A 19287-nucleotide genomic window follows, 5' to 3' on the forward strand; every position below is an offset into this window, starting at 1 on the left:
AAATGGCATATTTATTTTTCCCCACACGATTACTTAATTTTTTATTAAAAAATCAAATTTATCAAGATCGGAATTTTAACCAAAAATGAAAAAAAAAAAATTAACTCACGGTTTAACTCGCTACAACTCTGTTCCATTTTAATATTTTTTTTCTGAAATTTTTACAGCACATACCTCTTACCATTGTGAAGACTATGAAAATTGTTGTAGACTTTCTCTTCTTCTTTTAAAAGTTGCAAACTTGTAAATCGCAAAAATTAGGTGGAAAAATTTAAAATTTATCAATTTGATCACGTCTATGTTAAACTATAGAGTCCAAAAGAAGTGTTATGGGAAGTTTTAGATCTAGACGTGTTATAAAAAAAAAATGGTAAAACTTTTAATTTTAAGAAAAACGTTGTTTTTGTAAATTAATTTTTGTAAAAAAAGTTAATTTTTTTAAATCTATGAAAAAACTTTGCCAAACTTTTTATGCATAGTCAAATTTGATTTTTTAATAAAAAAATAAGTAATCGTGTGGGGAAAAAATAAATATGCTATTTTAATTGCCTATTTTTCTTATTTGTAAAATTCATATTAGAGTTTTCAAAAAACGTATACAAGGTGAAATTTTTTCTAAGACCCAAACAAACTAATTTTTTAAATCCGGGCCTGATTTTTTCTAGTTTAAATAAATCAGTTGATTGGGTGATAACATAAATTAAATATTTGTCAAAAAAAAATTCATTTTTTTAATAAAAGTTATTTTTTTTAAATCTATGGTTCACTTTACCAAACTTTTAATTATTCATAGTCAAATTTGATTTTTTTTTTTATAAAAAATTAAGTAATCGTGTGGGAAAAAAAAAATAAATATGCCATTTTAATTGCCTATTTGTCTAATTTGTAAAAATCATATCAGAGTTTTCAAAAAGCGTATACAGGGTGAAATTTTTTCTAAGACCAAAACGAACTTATTTTTTTAAATCCGGGCCTGATTTTTTTCTTGTTCGAATAAATCAGTTGATTGGTGGTAACATAAATTAAATATTTGTTAAAAAAATTAATCTTGGTAATAAAAGTTAATTTTGTTAAATCTATGGTTCACTTTACCAAACTTTTAATTCATAATCAAATTTGATTTTTTTATAAAAAATTAAGCAATCGTGTGCGGAAAAAAATAAATATGTTATTTGAATTGCCTATTTGTCTAATTTGTAAAATTCATATTAGAGTTTTCAAAAAGCTTATACAGGGTGAAATTTTTTCTAAGACCCAAACGAACTAATTTTTTTAAAGCCGGACCTGATTTTTTTCTAGTTTGAATAAATCAGTTGATTAGGTGGCAATAGTGTAACGATTGACCAAAAAAAGAGACACATCGATCTGACCGTTCAAAAATTATGACGAATACAAATTTCAGTCAAAATGCGAAACTCGCCCTGTATATTATTAAACAATGGGAGCAGACACTTTTTAATGGTCATTTGTTATTCCCCATAGGGGACTCTATACGAGGTAGGAGTATGTACAGTTCCTCATGACTCACCCTGTATATAGAGCCTATTATAAAAACATAAGGTGAAATATTCAAATTATTATTGATAAATTTATTAATTTCATTATATACATATCACAAATTAACTTATCACACTTTAAATAGTGGCATTTTTTTAATTAGCGATATACATACGTCAAGTTTGTAAAGTATCATATATTGGGTTGTATATTTATTTTGTAGATGAAAATTATACATACCTACTCAAAATGTCTCCCTGTATTATTTAAAAAAAACACCCTACATAATATACACACCAGAGGCGTGCGGTCCATGGAAGCGGGGAAGCACGGCTTCCCTATACTTCCGTATAAGAAAATACATATATTATTAATTAGTATTTAATTATCAACAGTGTTTCCCTAATCTAAGTAATCTATTATGTAACTAATAGGCATTGAAACATTATTAAAATTTGACCGCATACGAACGGTCTCAAATAAGCACACAATTCAACGATTCAGTCCGGTCCTGACGGAAGCGCATCTCAAAATCGCTGCTTGTCATGCATTTGTCCCGTTCAAAAATTGGTCAGGGTTTAATAACCTCACTCGCTAGTCATGTTCCTTTCACGCGAATTTTGATACGCCTGGAAGCGCTCGTCCGACCGCTTCCGATTCGAAAACGAGATGTGGAGTCTGTTACTGCTGCTATAAGGGGTAGTAGGTATTTAGGTACAAATGGCTCGATTTCAATTTTTTGCTTAATATTTTTACTAATATTTTATTTGACATTTTGAGATTTTTCGTTTTACTGATATTTTATAGTACCTACGACATTTTACAGACGAAGTCAAGTGACATTGCATTTTGTATAAGACAATTTGATGACTTATGATGATTAAAAAAATGAGCTGTTTAAAAATATTTGGGATAAAGCTGAAAATATGGGCTTCGAACCTAAAAGAAAAATAATGATGATTGATATTGTCGGCGAAAGAGAGACCTATCGACGATTATACATCGAAATTTTTGATAATATTCTACAACAAATGAATTATCACTTTGAAATTTTTAAAGAAATAAAATATGTAGAATTATGTAATTTTAATGTCTAATTATAATTCATTAAAATCTCCCACAGAGGTATGTACCTATTTAATTCAGTACGATTAAATTATGATTTTTTTTGATAATCTAGCTTTGCATTCTCAGTTAAATGTCATTTATAAAACACCTGAAATTAGTGATAAAGAAATACTTAGGAATCGGTTGAATTTTTTGAATACTACTGGTTTAAATCAGTCTCTGTGTGAAGTGGGCAAGTTGTGTGAATTAAGTAGTAGGTACTAACTATCCCAGCTACAAGTGCATCAGTTGAACGAAGTTTTTCAGTATTAAAACGCATCAAAAGTTTTACAATAAATTTTACAAATGAAGACAGACTTTCCAAGTTAGCCCTATTATCCATTGAAAAGAGTGCATTTATTAAACAATTATCAGAAAATCCAAAATTTTACGACGATGTTATCGACAAAAAAATTGCATTGGTTGATAAGAAAATAGGACTCAAGTATAAGTAAATAAGTGTCATATTGTTGAAAGTTGTGTGTTATGGAATGTGATTCGAAATCGGAATATAAAAACAATTTTGAATAGAACTCTTCTTTTTAAGTTTAAAGAAACCAAGCCTGGAGCAGGGACTCGACCCTGAGCAAGCAGTACAGATCAATGATAAGTCACTAGATATACGATATACTAAGTCACTAGAGTCACTAACCTACATTGGTCGGGGTAGGATTTCGTTCTTGTATCCAGGACTCCCACATAATAAGCACTTTGCTGATAGATGGCCCATATAGCGCATCAGAGTGTTATCGGAGGGGAAGTGTATGAAGCATTGGGCGAGATGGAGTGACGCCCGCTTATAAGAGTAAATCCTCCTTGCCTCAATGAATTTGTATCACCCGAATCTCATTCTCAAGGCGTGTGCATGTCTCTCAGACTGGGTTAAACACTATGCCTAATGTTTTGTAGTACTTGTTTTTAGTCGATATAAGTTAACAGGTAATACATTAGGTATACACCTATTAAGTAGGTATATGTTTTGATCTCGACCCTCGTAAGAAAATATTTGTTAAACCCTTATTGAATCGCTTCCTCTTCCGAAAATGTCACCGCACGCCACTGATACACACACCCAAACTTATATGGAATCACCATTTATTTCAAAGTAACATTTATTTCTTTTGAAAAAACTTGTTATTGTTGCGAAGAATAAAGGTTTTTATTGAAAATAAACAAATCGATAAGACAATCAGATAGTACAGCTCGGTACGGTATTCGCGGTGTGCAAGTACTTGTAGTCCAGAGAAATAAGGTTTTTGTCGGGACACTTGAGCAGCCAGGTTGCAAATAGATTTTTTGGGTACTATATGCCTAATACATTATAAATACAAAAATGCCCGTCACAGTTCGGACGAGAAACTTAGTTATTAACAAATAAAGGTCAAAAATGGCAGTTTTTTCGTTTAAATCGCTACAGGTAAAAATAGGGTAATTATATATATATATATATATATATATATATATATATATATATATATATATATATATATATATATATATATATATATATATATATATATATATATATATATATATATATATATATATAATACATATAATATATATATATATATATATATATATATATATATATATATATATATATATATATATTATTTTTGGAGTATTCGTATTTTAGCAGATCAGCTAAGGTTTAAAATGGCACTTTTTGAATTTTGGTCTGATCATTTTTTGCTTCGTAAATTGCAATATAAGACTAAAATTGCAAAAATAAAAAATGTGCTGTAACTTTTGCGAAAATGGCCTTAAGACTTTCATATTGCACGAAAAGTTGAGTCAAACATTCTATATAATGCACAAAAATTTTAAGACGATTCGTTAGTCAGTTTAAATTTTATTCAATTTATTTATCGCAAAGAGCTTTTATTCGCAATGTTATTGTTTAGAAAATAATAATGACATAGCAATTCTATGGAAACCACATGCAAGAAGAATAGTTATGTTCTCAAAATTTTGAAAAAAATCATTAAAAAGTCGTTTTAATCTCTCCGAAAAAAGTTTAGTAAAATAGAGTCATTTTTGGCTTAAAAACAATTTGAAGAGCTTTGTTAATATTGGCTATAGAGTGAATCTACTTTAGGATTTCAAAAGCTGGTATTTTTACACGAACTTTTGCAAAAAAAAATTGCCTAGGTTAATTAGGCTCAAAGTTAGATACTTTTATTATTTAGTTCGCAGTTACTTCTATATACATCAAATTCTCCTGTAACAGTGTTAGTTATCATACTACTCCGAAACCGCTTGGCCGATTTTAATGAAATTTTATACGTATATCTTATAGGACGGAGAAGAGGTTTTAATCTATTTTTTATACCCTTACGTTATATTTCCCACATTTTTTTTTCATTTTTTTGGACAAAATTATCTAGTTTAATTTTATATGGTGTAGAATTAAAAAATACATACAACCCTTAATTTTCACTCTTTTATCACCAACCCCTATTTGTTAATAGCCATCTATATATTTACATCTATAAAATTCTCCTGTCACAGTGTTAGTTTCCATACTCCTCCGAGACCGCTTGACCGATTTTTATGAAATTATATACGTATATTCCGTAGGTCTTAGAATCGGTAGTAATCTATTTTTCATATCCCTGAGTGATAAGGGGAGTTACCCCTAACATTTTGTATTTTTAGGTGTGGATGTGTGTACATAGCGTATTCTATAAGACTACGAGTACATACAAATTAAAAAAATTATGATCAAAATCTATCAACAAGCTCCGGCGATATTAATTGCAGCATATGTTTGCAGGATCAGTTTCATTTTTTGAGTACACATATTTTATTACTTCCCCTCCACCGACCACGAAATAATTCCGTTCGGACGCCATTTTTAAAACTGTATTAACCACTCTGTTGAAGTTAAAAAATTACTCAAACTTTTACAGATAAACTATATATCTTCAACTTCAAAATAGCTTAAGTTAGGTTGCTTAATTGTTATAAACAAAGTAGCCGTCAATTAAATAAACAAAAGTGGCTAGCTTTGACCCTAATTAACATAGGCGAGAAGTTTTTCTTTGAAAATTTGTGCAAAACATACCAGTTTTTCAAATCCCAGTGTAGTTTTAGCCTATAGTCAATATTAACAAAGTTATTCAAATTGTTTATAAGCCAAAAATGACTCTATTTTAGTAAAATATTTTCTGAGTGATAAAAATGACTTTTTAATGATTTTTTTAATGCTTTGAAAACATGACTATTCTACCTTCGTATTGTTTTCACAGAATTGCTATATCATTATTATTTTCTGAACAATAACATTGCGATAAACAAATTGAATAAAATTTAAACTAATTGACGAATCGTCTTAAAATTTTTTGTGCATTGTGTGGACTGTTTGACTCAACTTTTTGTGCAATATGAAAGTCATAAATTCATTTTCGCAAAAGTTATAGAAATTTTTTAAATTTTCTAAATTTTAGTGTTATTTTGCAATATCCGAAGCAACAAATGCTCGAAGCAAAATTCAAAAAGCGCTGTTTTAAACCTTGGCTCATCTACTAAAAGAAAAATATTGTAAATAAAATATTTAATTACCCTATTTTTACCTGTAGCGACTTAAACGAAAAAACTCCCATTTTTGACACTTATTTGTTAATAACTAAATTCCTCGTCCAAACTGTGACGGGCATTTTTGTATTTATAATGTATTAGGTATATAGTACCCAAAAAACTCATTTGCAACTTGGCTGCTCAAGTGTCCCGAACATGGTATATTTTTGCCTTATTTCCCTGGTGTATTGGAGAGAATACGAGAAACGATCGTGCGAGAATAGCGGAGAAATATTGTAACTTTCTTAAATAATTCATTGACAATTGAAATTATCAAATTGGCGTATATTTCATATCTACTGTCAATGAACAAGAAAAATTATATATTGCTCCACAATATTGATATGATATGAAATTTTTATATAAAAGTAAATTTAATTAATTGTATTTTGCTTGCAGTACTGCATTTTAATAACTAATTTTATTTACTACATACAATTGTTTACGTTTTAATAACATAATCTGAACCTTATTTTTTTTTCTTATTATTTTTTTGGACTATGGCCTTAAAGTGCGAATAATGTTGCTGAGCGTAGAAACCAGGTGTCGCTTTGCCGAAGTTGCACGGTCACAATAGGTTAATTGCTTGGGTTGCAAATTGAACGAACATAAATAAATCAACTTTTGCGTCCAAAAACGAAAATATGCCTGATTTGGTGTTATAGAACTTACAACGAGGAAAGAATATTGGTCTTGTGGAGAATGTAATGTTCTCAGAGGGATATAGCTGCAGAGTTAGGCGTAACAGGGTGTTTTGTCCAAAACCTATGCTAGGTAACAGGAACTAGAAAGCTCAAAAATAAATCAAGGAAAAGTCGCCAAAAGGTAATGACGGCTCGCCACGATCGTTTAATTGTCCAATCAGCTGGAATACACTCAACCGTTTCTCACCAGCAGCTCCAAAGGCAGCTTTTGGAAGCTACAGGTGTAACTGTTTCAGTTGAAAAGATAAGAAGAATAGTTCGTGTCAAGAAGTATACATCAGCAGATAGTTATATGTTCTCGAATTATCCAGGCAGCACAAGATTGATCGCCTAAATTGATGTCCTCACCATTAAAACTGGATAATTGGGAATTGACAAAATGTGCTATTTTGAGAAAAAGTCAGGATTGAAGTAAAATCAGATGACCCACGAAATCGTGTACTTAGAGGTCGAGGAAGACAAGCAAGAACGAAAACTCTCAGATCTGTTCGCGAATATAAAAGGGGAATTGTAATGTTCTGGAGAGAAATTGTCGTCTCTAAAAAAACTCCTTTAATTTTCATCCAATCAACTTTAACCGTTCACAGGTATGTTGATAATTTGTAGTTAGGCTCTGGAGAGGTCCAACAGTAGAAAATTAAATTTTCATGCACGATAATGGACCTCTACATCCCATTAGAGTGACTAGAGGCATCATTGAAGCAGAAGGTATCCCTTGTTTGGAGTGGCTTGCTTGTTCACGTGAGCTTAACCCTATAGAGTATTTGTGGGATATGCTTAAAAAAATAGAACTTGCCGGGAAATTCCACAAAACACCGCAACAATTTAAACATTATTCGTTTTACATTGAAATTTTTTATGCTATTTAATAGTTTTATTCCATAACTGGTTTCCACCCTATATGTTAAATGCTACAGGACATAACATCACAATTATCAGGCTATCAATACGCTTTTCAGCATAATTTGAAAAACTTGTTCACTTTTACAGTTACTCTGGCCTAATTCTCGTTTTCTGGTACATATTTGCAGGCCTTTCGAAAATTGTATCAATAAACGGAAACACACAGAAAAACTCAAACGCACCACTTCTTTTGCTCGTCGAAAGTAACTTTGAAGTTAAATGCTGCGAAAAATCGCGGAAGAGCGGTAACCGAAAATACGAAGCAAACCGTTTAAAATAAGCATTTTCCTGGTCGTGGATTACCCCATTGATTTCCTAAAAAGAAAATAAGTGGATACAAACATAGTATTTACCTTACAAATCCCTTCTCTGTGTGGGACCTTAGGAGGCAACTAAGCGATTACTTTTAGATTTAGTCGGCTATGAAAAACTTTTCCCTAATTCGATTTTGAAAGGCAAAATTAAAAACGTTATACCGCAAACGAAAAAACGTGGAAAAAGAAATACCGGTTTCAGTTAAACGAAGGTAAAAAAATACATGTTTGTTTTTTTTAGGAAAATATTTACATATTATCGAACGAGTTGGCTCTACATATAGGGGAGTGCAATTAGAACGAAAATATGCATTGTTTCGGAAAAATTTAAACAAGCTTATATTTTTCTATAACTTTTTTTGTTAGTTTATATACATGTTAAAGTAAAAAGTTCTACTCGCAGATTTGGCTGCTAATTGTTTATTAATTGTTTAAGCAATAACAATTTTTGTGTATTAATAATTTTGAAAATATCGTTAATTTCATCATTTTACTTTGATCAAATACGTTTCTATTTTGTTTTTGACTATACTGAATCCGAATATGGCGTTGCAATTTGAAAATTCTTATACAGAAGCTCTTATACAGTGTGTCTGCGTAGCTAGGAACCACATGGAAAACTTTTTTATTACCAATTTTACGAAAAAAAGTTATTCTTCATAAAATGTTTTAGATATACTCTGGGCTAATTAGCAAAATTCATGGAAAAGTTATTTACCAGCAATTTTATTGCTGGAATCGAATTATAAGATCCTATATATTAATAATATAGGTATGCAAAGTCCGCAGATAGTGTGCTACTTTTTTTATAAACAAAATGGCGCCGACAAATCGTATTCTTTTCAATTATTTCTCTATAACTCCGAAGATTTTAACTTTACAACAAAAACACCCAAATAAAAATTCACCGCAATTAAATTCTGCATAGAGATATGTTTTTCAGGATTTGCTCCGACGAAAATTTTCCTCGGAAAATGCGGGTTTTCCTAACAAAAACTTTAATTTTCAAATAAAGTTTTAGGTAAGTAATTATTAATCAATAATTAAATAACTTAGTGACATCAAAGCTTTCTTGGTATAGATTGTAATTCCAGAAGCCGGTGAAAATTAAACGAATATTTTAGCAACAGTTCAATTGTTAATTAACAATTTACGATCGCAATAATAACCAAAATAATCATGACACAATGATCAAACTTATAAAGATTATAAAGATGAGATGCTTATTTAATATTTTATCGACAAAATATAAATTTTTCTTTTTTTTTTGCATAATCTTTAAATTTTGAAAAAAAATAGTTATAATACGTTGGTATTCTTAGTAAAGTACAAAGAAAGGTTATTTACCAGCAATTTGATTGCTGGAATGGAATTATAAGATCCCATATATTATTAATATAGGTATGCAAAGTCCGCAGATAGTGTGCTACTTTTTTTATAAACAAAATGGCGCCGACAAATCTTATTTTTTTCAATTATTGCTCTATAACTCCGAAGATTTTAACTTTACACCAAAAACACTCAAATAAAAATTCACCCCAATTTAATTCTACATAGAAGTACGTTTTTTCCGATTTGCTCCAACGAAAATTTTCCTCGGAAAATGTGGGTTTTCCCAACAAAATCTCGAATTTCCAAATAAATTTTTTGGACCAGTAATTATTTATTAATAATTATATAGCTTTGTGAAATAAAAGCTTTCTTGGTATAGATTATAAATTCAGAAGCCGGTGAAAATGAAACGAATATTTTAGCAACAATTCAATTGTTAATTAACAATTTACAGTCGCAATAACAACCAAAATAATCATGAGACATTGATCAAACTTAGGAAGATTATAAAGGTGTGATGCCTATTTAATATTTTGTCGACAAAATATAAATTTTTCATTGTTTTGTATAATCTTTAAATGTTTTAAAGAAAATTGTTATAAAAAAATGAACATTTCTCAGAAATTGTTTATTATATTCTAATTTTATAAAATACTTAAAATGCGTATTTCATAGGTCTTGAAAATGAATGCTTTAAAAAAAATTTCCAACCATTTGCAAAAAAGTTATGAAACAGCAAAATAAATATACGTTTTCTCCGTTGTTTATAATTTGTTTTAATTGTTTCAAAGCTTAAAAGTGAGTCTATGGTATAATATAATTACTCACAAAGAATATCAAAAATTAGTGCAATGGTTATATTTTAATCAAAGTTTAAAAATACTTTTTTTTGTAATTTTTAGCGCAAAAGTAGGCCTGATACAGAGTCGGAGCTTAAATGTTCACTCGAAGCGACTGACACGCAGCATGCATTATTTATAAAAGTGTACGTCTCGCGCGACCCGTCGTCGCTCCGAGTGAAAATTTTAGTTACAGTGCTGTATTATTCTACTTTCGCGCGTGTAAATTACAAAAAAATATATTTATAATCTTTAATTAAAATATAAGCATTAAACTGATAACCGATATTTTTTTGTAAATAATTAGCTTGTACTTTAAACTCACTTCTACGCTTTGAAAGAATTAAAAAAATTATAAACACCGTAGATATCTTATGTTTACTTTACTGTTTCATAACTTTTTTGCAAATAGTTTCAAAAAAGTATAAAGCATTCATTTTCAAGATATTTGAAATGCGCATTTTAGCTATTTTTTAAAATTACAATATAATAAAAACTTTCTAAGAAACGTTAATTTGTTTATAACTAGTTTTTTTTAAACATTTAAAGATAATGCAAAAAAATAAAAAATTTATATTTTGTCGACAAAATGTTAAATAGGCATCTCATCTTTATAAGATTTCAAAGTTTGATCAGTGTATCATAGTTATTTTGGTTATTATTGCGGCCGTAAATTATTAATTAACAATTGAATTGTTGCTAAAATATTCGTTTAGTTTTCATCAGATTCTGGAACTATAATCTAAGCCAAGAAGGCTTTTAAGTCACCAAATTATTTAATTATTGGTAGATAATTACTTATCTAAAACTTTATTTGAAAATTAAAGATTTTGTTGGGAAAACGCATTTTCCGAGGAAAATTTTCATCCGAGCAGATCGGGAAAAACACAACTCTATGCAGAATTTAATCACGGTAAATTTTTATTTGGGTGTTTTTGTTGTAAAATTAAACTCTTCGGAGTTATAGAGCAATAATTGAAAAAAACACGATTTTCGGGCGCCATTTTGTTTATAAAAAAAGTAGCACACTATCTGAGGACTTTGCATACCTATATTATTAATATATAGGATCTTATAATTCGATTCCAGCAATAAAATTGCTGGTAAATAACTTTTCCCAAAAATGGCCTATTCTCCGATAATCAGCCCAGACTAATAGTCAAAAATCTAGAACTCAACCATCAGATATCAAATTTTATCAATTTTATACGAGTTATGTCAAACATATGAATTTGGTTAAAGAATAAAATACCTACCTTTATATTTCAAAATATCAAAAAATGCTATTATAAAAAGTTGTTTGAAATTAAAAACTTTATTTAAATATATAATTATTACATTATTCTAATCGAAAAAAAATTTTCAATTTTTTATTACAGTTATGATAACTATTCAATTATCACTTTAGTTGCTCTGAGCGCCTCAATTATTGTGGCACTATTAGTTAAACAGAATGTTTTTAAAACTTTTTTTCTCTTAGTATTATTTCGATAACCTAGTTTTTATCGAGATACGGCTTCCTTTGTAATATGTTTACATGCAAATTTTTTGGGAGTTTTGTTCTTTAAACCCCCCAAATGTTTGTGTACGTTCCAATTAAACTATTATTGTGGTGCCATTAGTTAAACACAGTGTTTTTAAAACTTTTTTCCTCTTTGTATTTTTTCGATAAGACACCTTTGATCGAGATGTCACCTTTCAGATTATTAAGAGGTCTCTATAATCGTACCTACTTAACCACATAACAAATGTGTGGAGGATTCGACAACTATGTATTCAAAATAAACACTGGCTTATCGAAAAAGTACTAGTACGCAAAAAAGTTTAAAAACAGTTTGTTTAACTAATGGTACCACAATAATAATTTAATTTGAACGTACACAAAATTTGGGGGTGGGGGGTTAAGGAAAATTTTTTATAGGGTGCACAAATTTTACTAAAATTTTTTAAGATGCTCCTGCCGTAAGAAAGCCTCATGTCCATTTTCAATAAAAAATCCGTAACAGTTTTCGGGATATTGGAAAAAATAGATTTTCATTTTGTAACCAAAGGACTGTAACTTTTTTATGTGCACATTTTTACTAAGGTAATTTAGGTTCAATTGAACTATTTTTGGTCCCAGAATATGTGTTTTAATTTATGGCTCTCGATGTGATGGTAAGGGGTTATATTTCTCTGGCGTGGTTCTAAAAGGGCCAATATTAATTTTTTGCTTTTGTTTGTACAGCTTTTTTTAATTTAATATTGACAAAACAAAACGCAAAAATTGATATTGGTCCTTTTAGCATTAAGCCACATTATGTGGCTTGGTTCTGAAATGGCCAATGTCAATTTTTTGCTGTTTCGGTATTGTACGGTACTCAGTACTTTTGGCTAACCTTTGGAAGTACAAAATAAAGTTGTTGGTGTTCCGGACATGGAAAGTAAGTACCTAAGTATCTCCCATACGAGCTATTCGTCTCTTGTAAAATTAGCTTCTATTTTGTTTCGCTGGCTTTTCTCTTCCTGATGTTTTCCATGGTATAGATACTTTGTGCTCACACTGTTCGAGTATTCTTACATTTCATGATTTTTCTTACGTTACATAAAGGTATTTGTAGTGAGTCAATTAGTCTCATAACAACACATTGTTAGTGAAGGCAATGTATTGCGTCCTTTGTTTTTGTTTAGTTGAGAAGCGGGAAGTATTCAACTTAAAGTATGTTAACAAAACTGTACACCCTATAGCTTAGGTCTAGTAGCTCAACGCCATGACAGCGAACCGAGCCAAGGTGCAGTGGCGAAGAAAATCAAATAGTTACAAGTACGTGCAAGGAATACAAAACCTGACCACTGCAGTCACCTGTCTAACCCACTGCAGTAGATGTAATAAAAGAAAAGAATTCTTTTATGTTCTGTTAAAACATCTCTGCAAAGATATCTGAAATAAACTTTAACGTATATTTCAAAAACAGTGAAGCTGCACTAAAACCATAATAGCAAGTTTTCTATTTTCAAACATAGTCTCATGTTTTAACCATAATCTCTAAACTTCTGCTTTTAAACATCATATTCCTGTAGTTTCTAAAGCTGAGGGTCTATCAATAACCCGGTCTATATAGACATTTCAAATAACAAAAATTGCCGGAGAGCCAAATTTTGGTGGAGAGCTAGGGTATACCATAACAAATAAAGTTTAAAAAGTCCCCATCGATCCCATGTGTGCGTCAAAAGTTATTCGGGGTCAAAGGTCAAAATTTGAGATTTTTTGGATTTTTTTCGAAAACGGTAAGTTCTATCAAAAAAAAACCTTAAACCAAAGTTGTAGATCTTAAAATTCTCTACAAAAATAGTCCCTACTATTTTTTTCCTAAGAGTTGCGATTCCTGAGATATCGCGATTCAAAGAGTCACATTATACATGATATGCACACGTTTCCACACCATCTGTAAGGTAGTGTACTCGGCGCGTTTTTTTTACCGTGGTTTCCCCTGTAGGCCTACTCCACTAACTGTTTTGACAATTTTAGGATAATTTAAGGAAACAATACCGGTCAAGTTCTAGATATTACCTTATTATTGATATTGATTATTAATATTGCTATTGATTATTAGGTTAACTATTGTTTTTATTTCTTTAGATATTTTAATCAGATTCATATTCTTGAAAGTCTACTTCAACAGTCAAGTCTTCTTCGATTTCATCTTCTTCCTCTTCCTCTTGCTGGATGTTCAAAAATTGTTCAAATGTGACTGAGTCATTGGTCTCTTTATTAAAATCACATGAGTCTTCCTCTGTTGTACTAAACTGGACATTTGAGCAAGACTGACCTTGGCAGTTGGTACACACTAGAGAACACAGCAACCCGACTTTTTTACATCCACATTTGGCACTACAACCTTTTTTGCAATTGCAAAAAATAGTGTTAAGGAGTTTTTCTGGAGCAGGTGGGAGTAAGGTTTTAATCGGTTCCAGAGTATTATCTATTAATTTCCAACCCCAGTCTTCTGGATTCAGTTCATTGCCTAGCCATGTTTGAACTTGATAATATACTCGATACAAATGTTGAAAAGCAGATGCTGATGTTGGAGGAAGACATGATAGTTGTACTTGTTTCTTGTTTCGCGTATTTTTTACAAAAGTTAAGTATCGGTATTTATCAAGACAAATAATTTTTTTTATAACTCCATAAACCGCAAGAAGAAAGCGAATTCCTTCCGTAATTATTGTTTGCGGTGTAGAATCAAGTTCTGTAAAAACTTTACAGCAGTCAGTCAAATCTTTTTTTTTTTTCGAATAATTTAAGTACTGACGTTTTGCCCCTTCTGTACATTGCAGACGTAGTGTCGCAGCCAGTTATCGCATGTAAAAATAAAATGTACTTTTGGCATTTGGGATAAGCCGATAAACTATTCGAAGAATATATCTCTGTTCGCTGTTGAGCCCTTCCAGGTTTCAGAAAATAAATAACTTTATCTACTGGAGTCCTTGCAGTAATCAGTACCAACAAATTAACCTCTCTCGACACTAGCCTCGATTAAATTTGGCATTCCACAACTGTTTTAGTTTCACTTAAAAGTTTATTGCAAATAAAGCAAAACTGAGACATTTTTAAAACTATAAAATTGTACAACTAACGGTAACGGTACTAAATGGTAGACGCTTGTAATAACACTTGAACTGAACCTTTAGCACTAAAAGAAACAGATAATATTATGAACCAGACCTACGGACAATACTGTAGCCATTGCCTATAATAGACAATCTGTTCTTTTTTAAACAATGGTATAGCCAAATGTTTTTCAAGGCCACGTGGATAGAGGAAATTCAGTTTGGGACTGATTACCTTTTGAAGAAATATTTTCAGAATAGTATAATATACTATATAAAAGAGACACAAATAGGCATTTATACTTGTCTTAAGGGCCGGGCCACATAATATGTGCCCGGTAAAACCAAAGTTGTAGATCTTAACATTCTCTACAAAAATTGTCCTTACAATTTTTTTCCTAAGAGTTACCATTCCTGAGATATCGCGATTTTAAAAGTTAGATTATACATTATAATTAGTGTGACCAACTAGCCCGAAAAAACCGGGACATGGCCCGAATTACGAAGTCGTGTCCCGGCGTCCTGGACAAGGCCTCCGGACCATCCGAATTTTCAACGTTTTGGTAAAATTCCATATTGAAATTTTTAATACATCATTCTTCTAAGAATTCACATCAAATTGAATTGGTAGGACGAACAAAAGTCGACAATTTCTAGACTGTTATACTAATACCACATCCAAAACGCTTGCATTTTATATCGCCGTATTATAGTTCTACGAAAACTGTAAAACTCTGGACTTTCTCCGGATTCTGTATTTTAATTATCGTTTTCTGAAGAGACGATTTAAAAACATGAATATCAAATAATAATACTTATACATATTTTAGCCCAAGGTTCAATTTACATGCAAGTCCACCATTAGTTGATTTTCTAATATTTCGTTTTTGAGAACGATTTCCGGCTTTGAAAGTCGAAACGTCAAAAACAAAAAAGTCAAAACACAAAAATGTAATTATCATTACAACCCATTCCATCAAAAAAATTTTTGTCAACATAAAAATGTTAAATAATCAATCAAATGATGATATTAAAGTTTTATTAAAAAAAATGGCCCGATTTTCATTGAAAAGTCCCGGATTTTAGGTAGTTTTTTTAGTCTTGTCCCGAATTCGGACTAAATTGGAGTTGGTCACACTAATTATAATGCACATATAAGCCACGTATATACATAATATGTGCATTAATAATACATAATATGTATATACGTGGCTTATATCTGCATTATAATGTATAAACTAACTTTTAAAATCGTGATATCTCAGGAATGGTAACTCTTAGGAAAAAAATTGTAAGGGCAATTTTTGTAGAGAATGTTAAGATCTACAACTTTGGTTTGAGGTTTTTTTTGATAAAACTTACCGTTTTCGAAAAAAATCCAAAAAATCTCAAATTTTGACCTTTGAGCCCGAATAACTTTTGACGCACACATGGGATCGATGGGGACTTTTTAAACTTTATTTGTTATGGTATACCCTAGCTCTCCACCAAAATTTGGCTCTCCGGCAATTTTTGTTATTTGCCAAGCATTTTGATGTCTAAATTGACCGGATTACAATACATATTTTTTGTAGACAGACGGCTACGCGTCTCGTAAAATGGATTCCATAAAACTCAGACGTGGATTATCTTTGCAACAGGTTGTCGGAGAATGGGCCGTGACACGGAAGGTGTAGCTTAAGGAGTTTGATGGATTCTTGTTCGGTTTCACCTCGTCTTTTTTTAGTTTGTTTTAAAATTTATAAGTGCATGCCGGCGCGCACTGCCGGAAACCCAGAAAAGATTAATTGTTGTCGAACAGTCTTCTGGTTTATATTTAGAACGGAATAGGAAGTCTTTGAAACGGCGTAGAAAATAAAATTTCATTAAAAAATAATTAACGAGCAATTAAGAGTGTATACCGTGATACTTCATTCATAAAGAAAATTGTATTTTTTCCGACAATATAAGATATAATATGTTTTCTTGGCTTTGTTTTCTCAATTAAAGTTTATTTATAGAACTTACAAGAGTTTGTCAACGTACCAAAGACATCAAAGTTCCTGAAAAGCTATTTCTAATCAAGTTATCCACTCAAAAAAATTTAGTTCGTAATATTGATTAACAGTGATTATTGAATAGTATTTCGTTATAACAACAATTTAATTTTTTGTTTCAACGAAATTTTAGATATTGACGAATGTATTTGGTTATTGTCACAATGATTGAATAATAATTGTGACTATTTTACTACACTGTTTTTAACTGATAAAACTTCATAGCAACGCATCGTTTCCTACTGACAAAACTCCTTAGCGACGTGATTTCTCAGCGACAAAATTATGACAGATCTGTCACGAAAGGGTCTGGTAATAATGAAGCGTTTTACATGTCTGCTCATTATGGGAACAAGGAAAGAACTAACTATAAAAATACTGGGGGGTCAGAATGGGGCTAGTAGAAGGAACAGACACGCAAAACCTTCATGCGAGACGGCAGCTCATTTGTTGTGCGGGAGCTAGGTCGTAGATTCGTTAGGGAAGGGGAGGGGTGTTAAGATGACTAAACTACCATAACAAATACAAAGGGTACTTACTCTGACTAGAGGATCTTTCTACTATTTAAAAAAAGGACGCCGTTCGAAACAAATCCTCTGGTTCATATTTGGGTACTTACTAAGACTTTTTTCTCACTTACGGGGTACCAAATGGGGGGACATTCATCATTGATTCCTCTTTGGGGTTAGACTGGGCAACATCTTTTCTTTTACTGGCTTCTATGCCATATTCTTTCTTCTGTACTAAAACTTACACACAGTTGCATTAGAATTTAGTTGAAATTTTTCCAAAACAAGGTTACAGAAATAAAATGGTAGATACACTTACAAAACGTTTATTCAAAACTTTAAACTCTTACCAGGTTTATTCAAAATTTTACTACAAAAACAATGATTACAATGATTACAAACAAAACAATTACAATTGAACTTGTTGGGCAGTATATGTCAAATAAAATTTGACCTATTTATTTCAACACAAGATTTGACGTAGCTGTCAAATGTCATAAGTCTCTGCCTTTTTTTACCATTATGAAAGCAAATTTCTTTATACAATTATTTACCAGCAATTTATCCACTTGAAATTTAGTAAAATTAAAAAAACGTATCATACCTTAAAAACAAAAAAAAAACTCTTCGTCACAGTCACAAACTACAGGGGAGGGGTTCATCAACAAACAGGGTCATCGAACTGAGGCAGGGGGCAGGGGGAGGACATGGCTTCTTTCTTCAATTTCAGGGCAATGGGGACTTGGAGACTTCATTTCTGGGAACTGGAAACAAAACATCACGGGACAGGAACGACATTTCTTCGACATTTCTTCGATGAAATCAGGGCTTGACCATCATACATAACACAGGAAAAATGGGCAACAATGCCGGTTTGTAGAACTGCGTGTTTGACTCTCAAGAGGCTTCGATTTTCCATTAAATCCATCACTATATGTGGAAAAAAATCCTCTGAGAGCACTCACCACACATTCAGATCTTCACAGCGACCATTCTACATTTTACCGGTGGGGAACAAAGGGACTACGCCCTAATTCAAGCGAGTACCAGCCGAGGAGAAGACGCTATCACCTCGGGACATAAAGCTGGACTAATTTGCGCTTCGCTCTGAAGCTACTACAGGGGAAAAGAACGACGGAAGTACCGAGCGATTTTGATCCTTAGGGATGCTTAGTTGACAAGAACTCAACTTTCAGTTCAACATTTCTTCTAGAAAGTTCTTCTACGCATCAGCCATTTCTTACAAATAGTAACACATTGAAATGTTATGCAATACTTCATGGCTGTGTACAGGGTCGGCTTGGGATCTTCAATTTCACAAAATAAATTTAAAAAAATGGACATTCTTTTTGGGAATTGGGATTTTAAATTAATGTTGGAGTTTTTTCAAACGCTACAATAACAAATAAATAAAGATTATATTTCGTTGATATGGTGCATTAATTGTCTCGTGAAATAGTCTTGTCGAATATCATTCGAGAAAAAATTATTTACCGGCAAAATTTTCTCCTGGTTTCATTCAAGTTCGTTGCCTTTTGGTAATTTTCGCTTATGAAACTTTGACAAAATTACTCGATTGAGGTCTCGTGATTTAAGTCAAAATTTAATTCGCGAAAATTGCCAGGCAACAAACTTTCATACCAGTCGAAAATATTGCCGGCAAAATTTTCTCTCTTGTGATATTCTATACGAAAATAACTAGAGTACATTAATCAATAACACTCAATTTATTCAGCCCATAACTTAGTTTCGTATATTTAATAAATAATGTTAATTCTGGCAGCAACCCATTTTCTTGATTTCCTAGATCAAGGGTCACCAATTATATTCCCTGAGGGTCCGTTTCGACAACCTACTATACTTCCGCGGTCCGG

This window comes from Diabrotica virgifera, chromosome 5 (genome assembly GCF_917563875.1).
Source record: "Diabrotica virgifera virgifera chromosome 5, PGI_DIABVI_V3a".
Lineage (NCBI taxonomy): Eukaryota > Metazoa > Arthropoda > Insecta > Coleoptera > Chrysomelidae > Diabrotica > Diabrotica virgifera.